The sequence below is a fragment of the Suricata suricatta genome, chromosome 8, assembly GCF_006229205.1.
Source record: "Suricata suricatta isolate VVHF042 chromosome 8, meerkat_22Aug2017_6uvM2_HiC, whole genome shotgun sequence".
Lineage (NCBI taxonomy): Eukaryota > Metazoa > Chordata > Mammalia > Carnivora > Herpestidae > Suricata > Suricata suricatta.
The window spans coordinates 41,381,144-41,401,916 of record NC_043707.1 but is presented as its reverse complement, the minus strand read 5'-3'; the positions used below and the strand labels follow the sequence as shown (position 1 = coordinate 41,401,916).

At 42.3% G+C, this 20,773-nt stretch overlaps 1 long non-coding RNA gene across 1 annotated transcript in view; it reads right to left on the bottom strand.

Annotated features, from left to right (window-relative positions):
- Window positions 1-20,597: 20,597 nt before the first annotated feature.
- The window catches only part of LOC115298634, a 19,736-nt gene continuing 19,560 nt past the window's right edge, over window positions 20,598-20,773 (bottom strand). The window contains exon 4 of the long non-coding RNA XR_003911808.1: window positions 20,598-20,638. This is a non-coding gene — a long non-coding RNA (uncharacterized LOC115298634). The remainder of the gene's footprint in view (window positions 20,639-20,773) is intronic.

Here is a 20,773-nt window from a genome sequence, read left to right as displayed (position 1 = left end):
ACACACACACACACACACACACACACACACACACACACACACACACACACACACACACGAGCCTCCCTAGGACTTTCGCACACGCAGGACACGCAGTTTCAACCAACGATCCTGGAACGGTTGTCACAGTACGTGAGATCATACGGCATTTAAGCAGCAGGTGCCGAACCAGCAGCCCCCGCGCTCCTATATTTACATAGGATACGCCCTATCCGTGACGTCACTGGAACGTTCCTTCCCTCTAGCTCAGGCCCTCTTCTCCATACAGCCAGCCAACCAGCAGGAGGGTGGCGGGTGGAGGAAGTGACGTTGTCTTGTCCTTCTTTTCCTCCAACCCCACCCGCTGGGGCAGTGTGGATTCTGAACCGTTGGTTTGCGAGAAAACCTGTTGGGCAGGCTGCTGACGCTGTGCACCTTTCTTTAAATATGCCTTTCAGGGCGCCTGGGTGGTTCAGTCCGTTAAGAGTCCTTTTCTTGGTTTCGGCTCAGGTCATGATTTCCCGGTTGGGATTCTCTCTCTCCTTCGCTCTGTCCCTCCCCTGCCCACAAACGCACATATGCGCTCTCTCTTGCTCTCTCTCAAGATAAGTATTAAAAAAAAAAGCCTTTCAATGTGTATAGCAGAACATTTAGGATTACAAAGAAAATAGTTTCCTTTCAAGCCCAGTTATCTCTGTGATGCATTTCAAAAAATTGAAGCTATCCAGTATCCAGTACTGAATTTATGAAACTAGAGACGACAGTCAGGTGACTGCAAATCAGCCCTTCTGTTTTTTCCCCTATTGGTGTTCCAGGCTGGGAAACCCAACTCCAAGGCTATTTGAACATTAAAAGTAGATTCTATTCTGTTACTTAAATCACCAAACATTTACTGGAAAGTTCTCCTCTGGAAATGGTAAAGCAAGGGTTCTGTGTTCATTCAGGCCAGTGAAGGGCATGGCAACAGGGATTAGGTGACAGTGTAGCAACTGAATGTGGAGATTTGATCCAGGTCCCATTCCCTGAATATTGGCAGCCAGAAGCATTGTCCAGGTGGGAGTGAGGAAATACTTTCTGGAGAATCTGACCAGCCTTGTGACAGAAACACCATGTCCGACTCCATATTGTTCCTATTTCCCTTGCTGCTGCTACTTACAGAACTATCGGCTTGCTGCTTAGCTCTACACCAGGCATGTGACAGCTAAGATTTGGGAAACTGCTCTGTACCTGAACTCTACCTCACCTGAGGAGATAGATACAGGAGTAGGTACAGAAATGACTGTACCATGTTTAAGATCTACACAAATATCAACTGACCAAGGACAAAAAACTTACATGACCTTCCTCAGATGTCTACAGATGGCCACTTTTTGACTCCAGTGCCCTCCCACATCCCCTTTTGCTAACCTAAAAGAAACTAATGGAGAAGGCTTCAGGTGAGCCCTGATGGAAGACTGTTGGCATGGGTAAGCTGTAGGCAGGTGTCAATCTTAAACATGAAAGTTATTTTCCCAGCCAAAATGGGCATATTTGGGAAAAGTAGAGACATTCAATTCAGGACATTCATGCTATGGCAAAACCACAGGCAAGCTGAAAAAACCAAGGAGGGGAATATCACTTTATGGAGGAGAAGGAGGCAGTTGAGAGAGGCTGTCTTGAACTAACATTGGAGAAAAGCAAGAGGTCAGGGTGATGCTGGTTTCTCACTGGCTGCGTCGGTGGTAGTTAATTTCTTGTAGGAGATGCAATACACATTCTTTTTCCTACTGGGGCCTGTCATTGAGGAGTCTTTCCCGTTGAGAATTCTGCTGGGGTCTACAATCCACAATTCTTCCTGTGATTCATGTGGTGCGGTATAGCTCCCCCTGCTGGCCTCCCAACTCCATTTTAGTGAGGTTTCCCATTCCTAATGTTCACACTGGCTAACTAGAATTTAGAGGTATCCTGGGGGATTGGTTGGGGTGCACATCTGGCTTTCTCTGGTTGGTCCTAAGTTGGAAGCAGAAACAAAAATGAGGGAAGTTGTCAATTACCGAGTCCTGGCATTGGGGATGGGTATATTAGTATGCACAGGCGGCATAGCGGAATACCACAGACTGCGGGCCTTAAACAACAGCAGTTTATTTCTCACCCTTCTGGAGGTGGGGAAGTCCAAGATCCAGGTGGCGCCAAGGTAGGTTTTGAATCTAGCCAAATATGCTATCACTTTGGCTTAAGGATTATTTTGAGCTGAGGGCATGCTTGGAAAACAGCAGATGCAAGAAGAGTGCTCTGACCTCCCTTCTTCTTCCTAAAAGCAGGAAATAAAACTACCATGTGGGGGAAGATGCCCTCCTATGCCAGGAAGAGAGAAACATTCTTGGCACCAGATTTAGGAAGTTGAGGCTGAGAGAAATCATGTCAAACAGACCATGTTAAAATAACCCTGATCTGTCTTTTGCCTCCTCATATATTTTGGTTACTTTTCATAAGGACGCCTCTTTGCTGCACCTAGTACATACGCACTTAGGTCTAAACACTTTTTGGGTCTTTTTTCTTCCTTGAAAGCTCCCAGATACATGAGAAAGATTTCTGCCTTTCTCCTGTTGATCTGTTTTATGTCAACTTAATTCTCAGGCCCAGCCTGAGATGTTAAGAGGGTAGGGGAAGAGTTTAGATTCCCCTGCAGCTTCATCATGAGGCCTCTTGTCATGGCTTATAGGCAGCCCCCCTCTTGCTGTGTGCTCACAGGGCCTCTACTAAGAAGAGGGGGAGAGGGAGGGTGTAGAGGAAAAAATATCTTGAGTTTTAACTTCCTTAGAGGTGTTAATTCACACATAGCAGGTGGTGCTGGCCACAGCACAGACACTTACTTCTTTGCTCAGCTAAAAAATAATCAAGAGCTATTTTATTGTCAAGAGCACCTTTGGGGGCACCTGAGTGACTCATTCAGTTGGGGGTCTGACTTCAGCTCAGGTCATGATCTCACGGTTGGTGGGTTCAAGCCCTGCGTCAGGCTCTGTACTGACAGCTCAGAGTCTGGAGCCTGCTTCAGATTCTGTGTCTCCCCCTCTCTCTGCCCCCCTCCCCCGTCTCTCTCTCTCTCACAAATAAATATTTTTTAAAATTAAAAAAAAAAAAGAACAACTTCGGGCAGAGAGTCTAAGGATCTTTCCTGGGCAAATACTGCTTTAGCAGCATATTCTGCAATAACTTTAAGAATGAAGAAGTGATCATAGCCTCATTTATTTTTATACCTTGTTAGGGAGCAGGGATCTGCCACTGCGAGTGAATCCTGACTCATGAAAGCCTCCTGGTAGCTCCTCTCTAACAATGTAAACTGGGATTCCACCAATGAGATGTCTTATTTTGTCTGTGAAAAGCTAGGGGCAGAATTAGATTTTTTTTTCCCCAAGCCTTAAATAAAAGGGTGTTCTAAATTCCAGAGCTTACCCTCCTTAGCAATGGTCTAGAAGATAAAGATGAAGGTGTTCTCTTTCCAGGCCAATGGCAGAGAGAAGAGAAGGGGAGGGGGAGGAGAAGGGAGGGGAGGGGTAAGGAGGGGAGAAGGAGGAAAAGGGAGGGGAGGAGGAAGGGGAAGGGAACAGGGAAGGGGAAGGGTTGTATGGCAGTGTTTGTGGTTAGGAGCACTTGGTTAGGTACCTCCAGGAGGCTTAAGGGCTGTGTTCCTCTGATGACATTTCCAGAATACCCAATCATCAGGCTATAGACTGTGACCCATAGAATCTTTTGAATTGGGATCTGGGATCTTCTTTTTTTTTTTTTTTTTTTTTTTTTTAAATTTTTTTAATGTTTTATTTATTTTTGATACAGAGAAACAGAGCATGAGAGGGGGAGGGGCAGAGAGAGAAGGAGACACAGAACTGGAAGCAGGCTCCAGGCTCTGAGCTAGCTGTCTGAACAGAGCCTGACGCGGGGCTCGAACCCACAAACATGAGATCTGACCTGAGCCGAAGCTGGAGACTTAACCGACTGAGCCACCCAGGCGCCCTGTGGGATTTTCTTTAATCCTACTGGTGATAGATGCACCTGAGCATAAGACAGTACAGACTTACAGTAGCCAGTAATACACGCACGGATGACAAGGGTTATAGACAACGTAAAGTTATACACCAATAGGATTCTGAGAGGTCGGCAGGGTTTTTGTTAAGGTTTGTATTAGTCCAGCGATGTGGAGACTGCGGAAGGTATACTGACGTGGAAAACACACTTACAGACTCGACAAAGATTATGACACATGTGGTTAAATGCCATTCTACTTCTGCAAAGAACGACCCCACGTTGCCAGAATTTTGCCATAACATGGTAGGCAGTCTGCTCCCAATTCGGAAACATTAAGGTGAGTGAACAATGACTGCAAATTACAAGAACATCTGGAGCCAGTGGAAAACCAAGATGGCCGACGTGTTCTTCCCGGCTCCCTGACAAACCCTGTTTTTCGGTTTTCGTACTCCTTCACCTACCATAGTACATTTAAGTTGACTCAAATTATAAATAAACATTGGCAGGGAGACGTCTATAAAATTGCCAAAAATACTATATCAGCGATGTCAGACCTGTCAGGCCTGTAATCCTGGAAAAATGGTTTTTTGTTCTAAAGGCCTCAAACCTCCCTCTGGACCCTTTGAACACCTGACTTCATTTAGTTGTCACCTGAATAGCTAAATAAACTTAAAAAATTTCTTTCCCAAGATTTCTTTTCTGCAAACCTTTTACAACTTCCTTTTTACACTCAGATTTTCAGGGCGCCTGTCCGGCTCAGTCAGTGGGCCGTGCAACTCCATCCTGAGGATGTGAGCCCAAGCCCCACGTTGGGGTAGAGTTTACTTTAAAAAAAAAATACATTCAGATTTTGTCTCAAGTTTTCCCTCTTTATCAGTCTTACTTTAAGACAAAATTACTTTCTTTTCTCTCAACAAAAATTATTTCCATTCCTCATACTTTTTCTTACCTAAAATATACATCTTGTTTTCCTTGCATATGGAGACAGCCTTAATGACTTTTATTAGAATTTTTAACTCTTAGAAACCTTAGCTTCTAGTCGTAATTAAGCAGTAAGTAGCCAGGAACTGTCTGTTACACAGTGAAGTGGGAGACCGAGGGGACTCCAGTTCAGAAAGACCCTATCTCCCTGGGTGGCTCGGTCCGTTAAGGATCCAGCTTTGGCTCAGGTCAAGATCTCATAGATCATGAGTTCGAACCCCCTAATGGGCTGTATGCTGACAGCTCAGCGCCTGGAGCCTGCTTCAGATTCTGTGTCTCTCTCTCTCTCTTTCTGCCTCTTCTCTGCTCATACTGTGTGTGTGTGTGTGTGTGTGTGTGTGTGTGTGTGTGTCTCTCTCTCTCTCTCTCAAAAATAAAATAAGAACATAAAAAATTAGAAAGTCTCCACATCTCTGCTGCTTTTCTACTTGGGCCCCATTTACTCATGTTCCATATTTTGCCCCTGAATAAACCAAAGAAGCTATGTTCCCAGTTCAAGGGGAAAGCAAGAAAGTCGATCATCCTCTGAGTTTTGTCCTAGGCCCCAAATGCCTGTTAATAGCTAGGGGAGCCGAATCCAAACATGTTCCAGGACCGAGCTCCAAACAAACCTTAGCTGACGCTGGTATCAGTATTCCCACCTTCGGGAATTAATGGACTAACTCCTACTGTTCACCTGACAGTCACCTTTGTTTGGACCTGACCTTGGATTCCTGAAGAAACACGTACCCTAGACTCTTTTCCAACAGCCCCTAACCTCAAGCAACAAGACTTACTCTCCTTTCCTTTCTGAGTCTCCCAGAGACTTGGTCTGCTAGCCTCTGTCTGTCACTCACCCTGTTCAAGAAACTTTATTTTCACTTTCTCTGGCTCCTGTTTGATTTCTATCCTTCATGAAACCAAGGACTCTGATGACTAGTCCTGTGGGACCTTCCTCTGGGTCCTCGGACCCCCCGTGCCTGCACCACCAGCATTCTTTACATTTGCACATTTATAAATATATTTTACAATTTCTAGAAGCACTTACCTTTTTAAATTTTCTGGTGTGGCACTACCACATTTAAGCATCTCTTAGTTTCTCTGTAATAAGAAGCCGAAAGTAGATAAACCTATTATTTAGTAATTAATGTTTTGATATTTTGTCCTATTCGGAAATGGTCTAGATAGATAATGAATTTAACTTATCATTTAACCTAACTTAGCCAACCTGTGAGGTTTTAGGTTACCAAAAGGAAATCTACTTAAGTAGATACAGCATCAATTTATTTAGGTGTCTGTCTTAATTAAACTATCAACCTTGGGTCGCCCGGGTGGCTCAGGCAGTTAAGCGTGTGACCTCAGCTCAGGTCATGATCTTGGGGTTTGTGTGTTTCAGCCTTTCCAAAATCCAGAGTCACTCTCAAAGATACCCAAAACAAAGAATCAACAGCTTGCCTGTTTCAGGCAGACAGAAAGCCTAGCCCAGTAATACAAAATGAGACAAACAAGAAGACAATAGCCATCCCTGCAACAGAAAGGATCAATATAATGGGTGTGGATTTGAAAAGAAAGGGACAATGTGGACTTTTATTTTTCTTAGTTGAGCACTAGAGATAAGAGATTCAGAACTGATTCTGGTAAGAATTTTCCCTAGAGGGCACCTGTGTGGCTCAGTTAGTTGTGCGTCGGACTCTTGGTTTCAGCTCCGGTCATGAGTTCCTGAGGTCGAGCCCCACATCAGGCTCTGCACTGACAGTGCCAAAGCTGCTTGGGACTCTCTCTCCACCTCTGCCCCTCCCCTGCTCACACTCTCTCTGTCTCTCTGAAAATAAATAAATAAACTTAAAAAAATTAAAAACAAAACGACTTTTCACTCTTTCCTGGCTTCTGTCAGTTTCTCTAGGAGCCCCTCTGCAGGCTCTACTATCTACCAGTTTCCCCTTGACTGTGTACAGAATCACATAACAGTTTATCAGCTAATCCCTCAGTTTGGGAGAGGCCCCCAGGGGTCCTCCTTGGAAGGCAGGTAAAAGAGAATCTGTAAAGCCACTAACTTGGAGGACTTTTGTTTACAGTTGAGTGGTCTTCTCTGAGTGGAAAAACAATTTAGACAGAAGATCAGTAGAATGAGTCCTCGAAGGAGGACAGAAGGGAGCAGCGGGAGTCACTCAGCATTACAGTCTCCCGTTTTAGGTACCTCTTACATCCTTAATTTTCCATTAGCCTTTTGCAATGAACCTATCAATAAATTGGAAAGCGTCTGGACTTTTTGCTTGCCAACTAAAACAGTTATCCCATTCTGTTTAAATTGAGAACCCTTCCTTTTAAGTACACTTCTTAAACTGTCTTATCTACTTGGCCTGTTCTCCATCGTGGCCATTGTAATCCAAGTTGTTTTTAGTAAAATTTCACCATTTCTATAGATAGGCCCAGCTCCTGGCGCCTGTTTTTAGACAGGAAGTAAGCATGTGTGGCCAGAAGGTGGCGGACTTGACTCTTGAATTTAAGGATCCTACTGGCTAAGCCCTTATTCACACAAAACAAGACAAACATGGGCACTTCAACGCACTAGCAGTAACCAAAAGATACTAAAGGCCAAGAGAAGGCCCTGCATGCCACCAGCAATTCCCAGCGTGGACTAAACCAGTGGACTCCAGTAAATGGAGACTGTGGACTGGAAATGGAGAGATGACTCCCAGGTGTAGTTGTGGACTGAACGAAGGGCTAAGGACTGCCACTCTGTCAGAATCTCCTGTCGGTCTACACTATCCCCATTACCCCTGGACTGGAAAACCAATGGGATCAAGAGCTCGAACACACACAGAAAAGCGGAGCTCATACCAAGAGAGACTTACTAATAGTCCTCAGAAATGGTTAGAGAGATAGTGAGCTCAAAAGGTGCCAGGACTGTTTCTCATTGTCCCCAAATGCCATTAGAGTTCACTTTGGATCCCCTAGGCTACACTAAATCTGTTAAAAATACCAAATTCAACCCAGTAAATTTGAAGATCTAATTGGCTTTATTAGGGGGGCCTGAGTCGCTCGGTCGGTTAAGCGTCTGACTTTGGTTCAGGTCATGATCTCCCAGTTGGTGGGTTCCAGTCCCACCTCGGGCTCTGTGCCGTATGCTTGTTCAGAGCCTGGAGCCTGCTTCGGATTCTGTGTCTCCTTCTCTCTCTGGCCCTCCCTGCTCATGTTCTGTCTCACTCTATCTCTCAAAATAAATAAATAAATAAATAAATAAATAAATAAATAAATAAATTTTTAAAACTTAAAAAAAATATTGGCTTTAATCAGGCAGCAGCCCATCTAGGATGGGGTGCTACACTAAAGTTAAACAGAAGGTTTTTAAAGCCAGGAAAGGCAGAAAAATAAAACAAAGGAGTTTCTTAGCAAGAAATGCGTAGTTTAGGCAAGGCTGCCCTCCTCAGGGGGAGACGGAGGAGTCTACCAGTAAAGTTCCTAGTATTGAACAGGAAATTCCATGCTGACTGGCTAAAGGTTACATTTCTGCGAGGTTGAAACTGCAGTTAGATTAGGTAGTGAGTCTTGTCTTACTGACTTGGGGCCTTAACCCAAGTGGTACCATTTGGGGCCTGTTTTATTATTATTTTCTTAACAAACTATTGCCGAGTAAACTGGGGAGACCCCGGGCCCTGGGGCCTCAATCCAGCCAGACCTGAAGGAGTTGCCAAAGGTTCTTGGTCTTGCCGGGAGAAGGAATTCGAGAACACACGGGTAGCATAACCGGTAAGTAACAGAAGCGAGAAAGTTTATTACAGCGAAAAGTACACTCTGGAGCTAAGAGAGCGGACAAGCTTGAGCTCAAAAGACAGAGGGCCAGCGAGAGGGTGCTAGTAATGGAGGGAGTGACAGTGGGAGGCGAGCCCGGTGGACTGCCAAACCCTGAGGGCTGGGTTTCTATCTTTCATTGACAGTTATTAATAGGGGACGGAATATTTATTACTTGGGGTGGGAAGCAGGGTTTCCTTTTTTTTTTTCTTTCCTAATTTGGTCAGGGGTCTCCCTGGTGGCGCCCACCATCTCGGGCCTGTCTGGTTTGATCCAGCTTCTAGTGGACTGCCACCAGCCGCCAGGACGGGCCTCTGACCTTCCCATAGCTGGCCGTGACTTCCTCCTTGCTGACCTCCAGGTGTCCTGTTAGAACGTAGCTTCCTGCCCACACTAATGATACCAAAACCAGACAAATGATCCAGGGTGTTGAACTGGTCTGGGCTGCTGTCCAGCTCCTCAAAATCAACCCTGGCAAATGATAGGAAGTAAGCAAGAAACATGACTGACAGGAATCATAAAAGACTTCTAAACCTCCATAGAGACTGAACGCTTTTTTGAACTGGTGTGTGTGGAAGGCTGACATTCAGAGGTAGCTGTGAGACATGACGGAGAAAGGCATTGTAAGTTCTGTTCTTGCATCTCACTCCCATGGCGCTAGCTCAATAACTTCTTATCCCTTCTAGAAAGAAATGATCGGGGCATTCACTCAATTTGCCAATGTGGCACGTGCACTATGAGATCTGGGACCTACATAAGGTTTGTTGAGGAAAACAGCAGATGAAAACAGGGGTAGACAAACCTGGTGATCCCTGGGATCTCTTTTTCCAGAGTCTCTTCCTCCAAAACTCCAGAGCTGACGATTGACACAGCCTCCCCCCAGTGCTGCTTACCAATAAGCATAAAAATGATCCCCTAAATAGAAGATTTTCCTCTGATGAACTATAAAACAATAGTAATAAAAAGGATTTTATTGTACTACCTGCTCTTCAGTTAGAGACCTATCCTTGATTTTACCAAGACCACCAAAGACCAAGGGCTACCTCTACCCAGTTCCCCTCATCTTCCTGGGGCCCCTAATTTCTTCCCCTCCACTGGGGTGTCTGCCTAGTCCTGCCTGTGGCTTCTCTCAGTTTGGGAATCTCCTTTCTTGGTATCCACTCCACAGTCAGATGTGGCCCCATGGTCTGTCCTCGTCCAGCATGTGAATCCGTGACCGGATGACTCTTCGGACACCGGGAGAAAGAATAAAAGTAAAACTGGCTTTAGATCCAAATACAGAAAAGTCTCAGAGACCCATCAGACACACCTGCATGTGAAGGAGGTACCTTCTCCAGTCTCTGTTCACACACATTCCTCAATGTCTTCTGCTCTGGAAATAACTCCCTTTCCTCCCCTAATGTGGCAGCTGTTTCCTGAAGGTCAGAACCCCAAAGGGACCTAACTTGCCTGAGCAATAGACAGATAGTTCAAAGTAAAACTCTTGATCACACTGCGCTGGCTGGGAATCGAACCCAGGCCTTCTAAGGGGAAGGCTAGCACTGCACCACTGAACCACCAATGCTCCCCAATGATGTGCTATACGAGGTCAAAGCAGAGTCAATGGAAGGACTTGGAAAAAGCAACTGTAAACTACATTTTCACAGTACCCTCTTTTGGATAACATCGTCAAAAAACAAAAAAGACACCCAGAGCAAAGGCTCACATAGGAGATTTAATGTCCGCTCTTCCCCACTCACACTCTGTCTCTCTCTCTCTCGCAAAAATAAATAAACATTGAACAACAATTTTTAAAAATGTAGAGCAGGTTTTAGGGAGTCATACTGTTGATTGGGTACACCATGATTCTCCAGTGCTTAGTATGCCCAGCCTACTATGTTCAGGAGATGAATTTGAGAAGACTCCTAAGTTTAAAAGTGAAAATTTGGGGTGCCTGGGTGGCTCAGTCAGTTAAGTGGCCGACTTCGACTCAGGTCAGGATCTCACGGGTCACAAGCTCAAGCCCCGCATTGGGCCCTGTGCTCACAGCTCGGAGCCTGGAGCTGCTTCAGATTCTGTGTCTCCCTCTCCCTCTGCCCCTCCCCACTTATGCTCTGTCTTGCTCTTTCTCTCTCAAAAATAAACATTAAAAATAAATAAATAAATAAATAAATTAAATAAAAGTGAAAATTTAATAACTAAAGTTCCTAGAATTAAATATAGCATAGCATAGTATAGTATAGTATAGTATATTAAATATAGTATAGTATATTCACAATCCTGGGATAGGAGAGATCCCTCCGAGAACAAAAAAGGCTTAACCATAAAAGAAAAAATATAGATAAATTGGATTTCATTAAAAAAAACCCTTATGCTTATAAAAAATTATAAAAAGTGAAAAGGAAAAACATACCAGGAGCAGCTTTTTGAAATACATATATCTAACAAATCACTCAAATTCTGAATATAAAAAATGTTTAAAAGCCAATAATAAAAAGTCAAGCCACCAATCAAAGGAATCAAGGTTTACGGGGCCAGGCTGGCTTAGTCGGAAGAGCATATGACTCTTGATCTGAGGGTCATGAGTTTGAGCCCCACAGTGAGTCCAGAGATTACATTAAAAAATGAAATTTTACAAAGTGTTTAAAAAAAGTAATCAGGGCTCTTTGGAGAAATAAATAGCTGATTCTGACACTGGGGCAGGAAATAAACAAGGTGATCCCAGAGCATTTTGCAATGCCATAAAATAAGAAAGTACTGAAGAAAAAAACAAACTCCACAATAATGGGGGTATGTAAAAGGAATATAGAAATCAACTGAAAACGCTCACAGTGGCTGAAACTGAAATAATTTGGGCAACAAAATAAATAAAATAGTATTGGATTATAACCCCTAAATATAAAATAAATATCCACACGTCCATATTGATATAAGTAAATAACTAAATGAATAGAGAAAACAGACAAATGTCCCATGCAGAAGTATTCCAAATTTATGTCGATACTCCCACCCTCCTTAAAAGTGTGGGCTATTTGCAATAGCTTCCTTTATCTCGTAGGTAAAAAGAGTGATTTTTACAGTGGAGAAGCCTGAGAAACACTTCCTCAGCCAACGAATCAAGATTAACATCAACAGTGATAAGTCATGGTAATAGTACATATTGTTAAGAAATAAAATTCAACTGAGTAAATCTGAAGGTTGAATTGGGTTTTTTAAGTGCTTCGTGAATCAGGCAGCATCTCATCCAGCAAGCAGAGGGGAGATCTGCTGGGCTAGACCAAAGGAGGTTTTCAAAGGCAAAAAGAGAAAGCATTAAGAAAGAAAGTCAGGCAAGAAGGAAGGAAGAGGGGGAAAGAGAGAGGGAGGGAGAGAAGGAAGGAAGGAAGGAAGAAGGAAAGAGAAAGAAAGAAAGGAAAGAAAGAAAGAAAAGAAGAAGGAAGGAAGGAAGGAAGGGAGGAAAAGGAGCACTTATTAGCAAGGAAGGTATTACTTAGGCAAGGTTGCCTCTTTAAGGTGACAGGAAGGGGTCTATCAGTAAAGTTCCTAGTATTGACCAAGAAATTCTGGTTAAGGTTACATTTCTGGGGGGTTAAAAAAGGTAGGTAGGTTAGGTATTAAGGTTTGGTTTACTGACTTGGGGCCTTTTTAAAAAAATTTTTTTTAACGTTTTATTTATTTTTAATACAGAAAGAGACAGAGCATGAGAGGGGGAGGGGCAGAGAGAGAAGGAGACACAGAACCAGAAGCAGGCTCCAGGCTCTGAGCTAGTTGTCAGCACAGAGCCTGACGCGGGGCTCAAACCCACGAACGTGAGATCTGACTGCAGCCGAAGCCAGAGGCTTAACCGACTGAGCCACCCAGGCGCCCCTGACTTGGGGTCTTAACCTCAATGATGCCATTTTGGGCCTGTGGTTTCTTTCTTTTTAACAGTACCCATTATACAAAGTGGGGAGAATGGTACTTTACATCCCCAACCCCCTGACCCCAGTCTGATCATGAGAAAAACCTTAGACAAATCCCAGTGGAGGGATATTCTACAAAGTATGTGCCCTGTATTCCTAAGAATTTTCAAGGTCTTCAATAATAAGAGTAGTCTAAGAAACTGTGATAGTTAGGAGGAGCGTAAGGAGACATAAACTGAATGTATTGGGATATTCTGGGTGGAATACTGGAAGAGAAAAAAGTCATTATGGGGACACCTGAAGCAAGATATATTCTTAAAAATATGTCATGACAAAGTTGGCCTTACACTGGGAACAGAGTTGATTATCATTGGAAAATAAATTAAGGGGCACCTTGGTGGCTCTGTCGGTTAAGCGTTCGACTCTTGATTTCGGCTCAGCTCATGATCTCGGGGTTTGTGAGATAGAGCCCTTTTGGGCTCTGTGCTCACAGCTCACAGTGCAGAGTCTGCTTGGGATTCTCTCTCCCCTCTCTCTGCCCCTCCTCTGCTGGTGTGCAAGCGTTCTCTCGCTCTCTCAAAATGAATAAACATTTAAACAATTTTTGTAAAAAAAAAAAAGGAAAAGGTCATTATGTAAAATCTAAGGAAAGCTGAATAAAACATGAACTTTAGTTAACAATAATGTATTCCTTCAATTATGACAAATGTACCATTCTAATACAAGATGCTAATCATAGGGACCACTGAATGCAGTGGGAATTTTCTATACTGTAATCTCAACTTTTTATAAATCTAAATCTATTCTAATACATAAAGTTTATGTAAAAAGTAAAAAAAAAGTCAAGTCAATTAAAAGTGGACAAAACACTTGAAATCTCTTTACAAAAGATTTCTTTATGATCAAAAAGCATAAGAATTTTCAACATTATTACTCATTAGAAACACAGATTTAAAATACTGTGATATACCATACATACCTACAGAATGGCTAACATTTAAGAGACAAAGAAAGAACACTCAGGCTGACAAAAACGTGTAGCAACTTTATCTCTTGTCACCAGTGAAGGAGTAAAATAGTACAACCATTCTGGAAAACTGAAAGCTTTTTTTTTTAATGTTTATTTGTTTTTGAGAGACAGAGAGACAAAGCACGAGATGGGGAGAGACAGAGAAGGAGACACAGCATCTGAAACAGTCTCAAGGCTCCAAGTAGTCAGCACAGAGCCTGACATGGGGCTTGAACCCACGAACCATGAAATTATGATCTGAGCCTATGTCAGAAGCCCAATTGACTGAGTCACCAAGGCGCCCCGAAAGCTGATAGCTTCTTTTTTTTTTTATTTAAAAAAATTTTTTTTTTTTTGAGAGACAGAGAGAGACAGCGCAAGCAGGGGAGGGTCAGAGAGAGAGGGAGACACAGAATCTGAAGCAGGCTCCAGGCTGAGCTGTCAGCACAGAGCCCGATGCGGGGCTTGAACCCATGAACTATGAGATCATGACCTGAGCTGAAGCCGGATGCTTAACTAACTGAGCCACCCAGGCACCCCTGATAGTTTCTAATAAGGTTAAAAATATAGATACCTATGGCCTAGCAATTCTACACCTAGGTTTATACTCAAACAAGATGAACAAAGAAGTGCACAGAAAGCTTCCTACAAGAATATTCATAACAGCCTTACGCACAATGTGCAAAACTGAAATAGCCCAATTGTCCATCAACTATAATGATCAACATTGGAATAATACTCACTGATGATACCAAAATGATCTACTGATACACACAACAAAATGAATACATCTCAAAAATATTATGTTGCCTGGGGGGAAAAGAAGCCAGACACAAAAAGTATATTCATTTATGGGAATTTTGAAAAGAGGCAAAATTAATCTATGGCGATAGAAATCAGAACGGTGATTGCTTCAGTGAGGGCAGGGTGAGGGTTCACTGTGTTAAAAAACCAAATTCAGCCAAGTAAATTTGAAGATTTAATGGGCTTTATTAAGCCATTCATGACTCAGGCAGGGTCCCATGCAGTGGAGAGATGCCCCAAGGACTTGTAAGATGGAAGGTTTTTATAGGAAGGAGGGTGAGGCAAGGAAGTTATGAGCCAAAGAAAAGAAAATTATTGAGTATTTTCAAGGACTCCCACAGAGAATAAATACTACATTTTTATCAGTAATATTTTTCCATCCCTCTTGGGACAGAGGCCAAGCTACTAATTCAGGTGCCTCAGGAGTATGGTTTGTTCTGGGACAAATCAAGTCAGTCAGGTTTGTAGAATCATATGTTTTTTGCAGGCAAGGGGCAAAGAGATATGATAAGGCTTGACCATCAGCAGTGAGGGTCACAAGAAAAAAATTATATGTTAACCCAGGGGCTAAAATTTATTCGTAATAGCTGAGGCCACTGTAAAAAGAACTTAGAGAAAGACAATTAGATATTTGGGCTAGTATGTGAGTTTCAGGCAAGAAGTAAGTTATTCAGTCCATATGGCAAAGAACCTATGAAATCAGCAAGTTCTTCCATATTATAGGGTTTTACCACCAACTAAGGAGTCTTACTGTGTGTAATATAGCAAAAAGCATTTGGATACTTATTAGGACAAATAACAGCTCAAACACCTCAATCCGACACTCCTTCACAATTAATTCCCCAATGAATCTGAAGGATGTTAAGTTAAAATGCCAAATATAAGCCCATGGCTCAAACCCATGGACTGTGAGATCATGACCCGAGCCAAAGTCAGATGCTCAACCGACTGAGCCACCGAGGCGCCCCCCAAGTGCCTTTGATGAGTCATTTCCATCAGAGATCTTTCCATGGACTGTGGCAAGACAGGTTTCTTACTTGGGCCACACCATAAATTGGTCAGTGGACCGAAACTGTAACACTATCAGCCGGAAGGTCTTTCCTTGTGGGACACACTTGATTGAACATCCTTCAGAGGGGGTTTTAGGTGTTCCTTTGGCAGGTAAATCACATTGCCTATGAGTTCCTTGGTTTGGGTAGATTTTAAGGTAATGGTCCTTGCTGCTCCATCAGCCCAAAATTTGTCTTTAGCTTCTCCTGAGTCTAATTTGTATGTATGTACGCATGTATGTGTGTATGTATGTATGTATGAGAGAGCGAGCATGAGTAGGGGAGAAGCAGAGAGAGAAGAGAGAATCCCAAGCAGGCTCAGCGGAACCAGACACCAGGGGATGGGGCTCAATCTCACTGAACCCTGAGATCCTGACCTGAGTTTAAGTCAAGAGTCTCACGCTTAACCAACTGAGCCACCCAGGCATCCCGCCCCCTCCTCAGTCTAATTTTGAATGCCCAGGAACCTTGATAATGGCCAAGGTAGACATAAGTTTGTCAAAAATATTGAAAAGTTTTAGACACCTGACCAAATAGGATCACAGATTATGAATCAATAGTTAATTATGTATTGGACCACAGTGATGATAAAAGATTTTAAAGACAAATGCCAGGAGGTTATATAGTTGAGCAAACCCCATAATAAACCCGATAAAGCACAAACAATTATTTTGATAAAACATAAAATCTTTGCTTTCCTTTTTTAACCTCCTCTCAGTTGCAGAATGATACAACAGGAAAACTTTGTCTTTTTAACATATGAAAAAGAATGTTAAGATTTGGTTTTATATAAGTAAATTATAATATGAGATCCATTAATTTAAAAAATTTAACATGTATATATTTTTGAGAGACAGAGAGATAGAGCATGAGCAGGGGAGGGCCAAAGAGAGAGGGAGACAGACTCCGAAGCAGGCTCCAGGCTCTGAGCTGTCAGCACAGAGCCAGACGCAGGGCTCGGACTGAGGAATGGCGACTTCATGACTTGAGCTGAAGCCGTCCGCATAACCTACTCAGCCACCCAGGCTCCCCTAGAGTCATTCATTGTTGTAAGTTCATCCTGACATTGTTCTGCTAGACTGGACTGACAGAACACGCGGGGCAACAGGATTGCCATATTGCTGGGAGGGCTACTCTAAGCTGAGTAGGCTGAATAAAGATTTAAAAGATGGGACAAGTTCTAAACAGACGGCAGATGGTATAAATATCAAAGAAGTCATCACCAGAGTTTCAGCCTTGCAAGTAGTCCTAAAAAATGAAGGAAGTTATTTTAAACAAAGATTGCTACCTGTCTGTAAATCTTAAAAGACAAGGCAACAAAGTATGAGCCCATCAAAGAGCGATTGCCACCTGGCCTTGAGGAGTTACCACTTGCGTGTACCCGACCGAACGGATGATTTTTCTTGTGCCAGCATTTCAGCTGGCCACACAGACCCTTCGCTGCTCTATATGCTGTGGGATAGAAGCAGTGTCTGTCAAACACAGTGGGTCATTTCACAGCAAGAAACACACCGTGTATTATGTCTCAGCACATATATATACAAAACCATATAAGTGACTCAAGTATATGGTTAATAAACTGACACGTATTGCCCATTTTCAGTATATGCCATGCATATAACTCTAATTTTTACTTTTCCAACGAAATTTTTCTTTTTAACTGATATATAGATAATAAATACATCTATAATAAAATACGTATCGTCCATTCATCTATATAAACAGACAGAGATAACATTTGTATTTTCTACTTAAATAAATGTTCATCACAACGCATCAATGGTCTGTGACCACAGCTTGAAAAACCCGAAGTTACGGTCTATCCTTCCACAGTGGGAGAAAGCTCTATGAAGCTCACTGATTCTTCTCTTCCAAAGTACACCGGTCTCGTCTGCATTCTCTCTGCAATGATGCGTGCAATTTATGCAGAGTTAAGATATGTTTGTTATTCTAAGTGTTTTGACATTTTTTTCTTTGGCTCATTTGTATTTTAGCCCCCTTTCCAACTTCTGTAACCGTTTGTAAACTCTGCTGTTTGGTGACTATTAGGAACCAGGCAATTGTGAGCTTTCGTAAATTAGCACCCTGAAATATATTAGCAAACTTATAAATACATTTCAGAATATTTAGAGACATATTCTTTCTCATAATAATTTTTGGTAAAAAATGGAAAAGCCAAAAGTAGATAAACTATGCCTCTCATTTAACATTGATCTTTTTTGGAAATGATTTAGCTATTCAATGAGTATCCATTATTTAGTTTATCCCATTTTAAACTTTGATCTTCTATTTACTTAAATTAAAATATTTATTTTAAAAGTTTTAAGTTTTTATTTATTTATTGGGGGGGGGACAGGGGAGGAGAACAGGGGAGGGGCAGAGAGCGAGGGAGACAAAGAATCCAAGGCAGGCTCCACACTGTCAGCACAAAGCCTGACTGACCTGAAACCAAGAGTCCAAACGGTTAACCAACTGAGCCACCCAGGCAGCCCTCAATGACTTGTTTTTAACAATTATACTTGGATAAGACATTAAACAGTTAACCATCATTATAAGTTATTTCTTTTGTTGACAAATTTTTTTACCAGAGAGGCAACATGAGCTTATTTGATTAGGAAGTTCAGGTAGAAAAGGCTGTTTATCTGCATCATATTTAATGCTGATAACTCTGAAGATACTCCTGTTTTTATTAAACCTACAAACTTGAATTAGTTTTTATTTGTCAAAGATTATCCTAGATTATATGGGCTTGGGTTAGTTTTTATTCTATTTCTGAGAACTTTCGGAATACTTAGTAGATATAAGACTTGATATTCCTTAAGCCAATTAAGTAGAATTCTTTTACAAATTAATTTTGGAAAAACTGTCCCAAGGTAGTAAAACACCTTATGTATAACACACACACACACACACACACACACACACACACACACACAGCTCTTATAGCCTTTTTTTTTTCTTTAACTTTTGCTATGTGTCAGGTAGGAAACTCAAAAGACTAGCTGGATCTAGGGTGGCTCAATCAGTTCAGGCTCTGACTTTAGCTCTGGTCATGATCTCATGGTTTGTAAGTTTGAGCCCCATGTTGGGCTCTAAGCTGAAGCTGAGAGCCTGGAGCCTGCTTCAGATTCTGTGTCTCCCTCTCTCTTTCTCTGCCCCTCCCTCTCCCTTTCTCATGCTTTCTCTCTCTCTCAAAAAAAAAAAATAAATAAAATAAATAAAGATTAAAAAAAAAGAGGGGTGCCTGGGTGGCTCAGTCAGTTGAACGTCCGACTTCGGCTCAGTTCGTGATCTCACAGTTCATGGGTTTGAGCCCCGAGTCAGGCTCTGTGCTGACAGCTCAGAGCCTAGTGCCTGTCTTCGGATTCTGTGTCACCCTCTCTCTTTGACCTTCCCCTGCTCACGATGTCTCTCTCTCTCAAAAATAAATAAAACATTAAAAAAAAAAAAGAATGGCTAGACCCAAATTATGTTTCCAGCACATGGACTAATTAAATGTTACCTGCTCAGATGACCAATATTTTATTAAAAATGTATTATTACAAAAAATGTATTATAACTATTATCATTATTATTTGCATGGATGAGCAGTCTTTAATTAAAATAATAATAATTATTATTTGCATGCATAAGGATCTTTTTAGAGCGGTTTTGGACTTATTTTGTCCTTTGTATCTTAATTAAAGAATTCATTCCATTGTCTCAGAAAGGTTTGGAATCCCCTATTTTATTTTATTTTTTAAAAAACATCTTTTTTTTTAATGTTTACTTATTTTTGAGAGAGAGAGAGAGAGCAAGCAGGGGAGGGGCAGAGCAGAGAGACACAACCTGAAGCAGGCTCCAGGCTCAGAGCTGGCAGCCCAGAGCCCATCGCAGGGCTTGAACTCATGAACCATGAGATCATGACCTGAGCCAAAGTCAGACACTTAACCGACCAAGCCACCCAGGCGCCCCTGGAATCCCCTCTTTTAAAGGTGTCCCTTAAGGTGGACTTTCCTAAAACAGAGGTTCCCCAGGATGGCTACTGCAATTTTAATTTAACCAACAGTTGTCCTAAAACACCAGGAATCACTAGTTTCCCCCCTTTTTGAAACAAAAGAGTACTCATTAGTAGTAAAACCCCTCCTGGGGCACGATGGGCATCTGGTCTCCCTCTGGGCAGTCGCCCTGATCCCAGAGAAAGGCAACGACCTCAACCAAAAGGAAGGAGGTCGGTACCTAAGAGGACTCCCCATGCAAGTAGAAGGCTGTCTGTGTCCAAGCTACAGTCGGTGAGCGCTAGTCTCCTATAGACACGGCACCCAATTCCAGGAGACACTGGGCCTGCCGGTCTGAAATCACTTCAGGTCCTGCTTCTGACAATAGGCTATCAACCTAAAATTGTCAGAAGGCAATAATTAAGCAAGACCATTTATTTGGGATCAGAGAATCGCAGTTTGGCATACACAGATTTGAATAGCAACCCAAATAGTGGTTTAACGGGAACTTTTGGCAGCTGTTACTGGCAGAAAGCTAATCTTGAGTGAGAATAATTGATTGGTAAGACTATCATTAAGCCAAGTCTCTTCCTACAGCAAGTTACAGGTTTTCCGGCTCAGTCCTTGTAATTCTTGGGGTTTGGCACAATTCAAAAGTTCCCGGTTCTCCCTAGTGGCTTCCTGATTCCATTTAAAAACCCTTTCAAGCAAGTGACCGCATTTCACTCCACCTTTCAGATTCTTTTCTTTTAACAACTGGAAAAGAGCTCTAAATTTTTGGACTGATGAAAGTTTTTCATATTTTGAGCTAGATACCAGTTACATTTAGCAAAATTCAATGGGCGGTGCACTTAAGATGTGTGCATTGTATGTTCAATCATTTACTGTTCCAAAAAAATTGGGGAGGGGGATATGTTATTAAGTTTTTATTTTACTTGTTAGATCTTATTAAACGTATTCATTGGAGTTCGAACTCTCATTTCATCTCGTTTCTCAGTTCATCTAAAAAGGCCCCACTGATGTTTGAAATAGCTCAACCATAAAAGCCTCATCATTTCATTTTTGCAAAGATCCCAATACAAGATGGCCCCTCCCTCACCTCCTTCCAGACGTGGGATGCGGGGGACCAGCCCACGCACCTCAGTCTAAGGGTCTCTGAGTAGGGGGTTGGTGTCGGCGCAAGATCTAGAAGAAAGAAGACAGACAACGTGAATGGTGGTAATACCACACTTTACTAAGGAAGTCAGTGTCTTATATACCATAGGTGATTACATTTTTTCTTATTGATTACTTAGTTTATGGTCCTTGAAGAAAAGACAT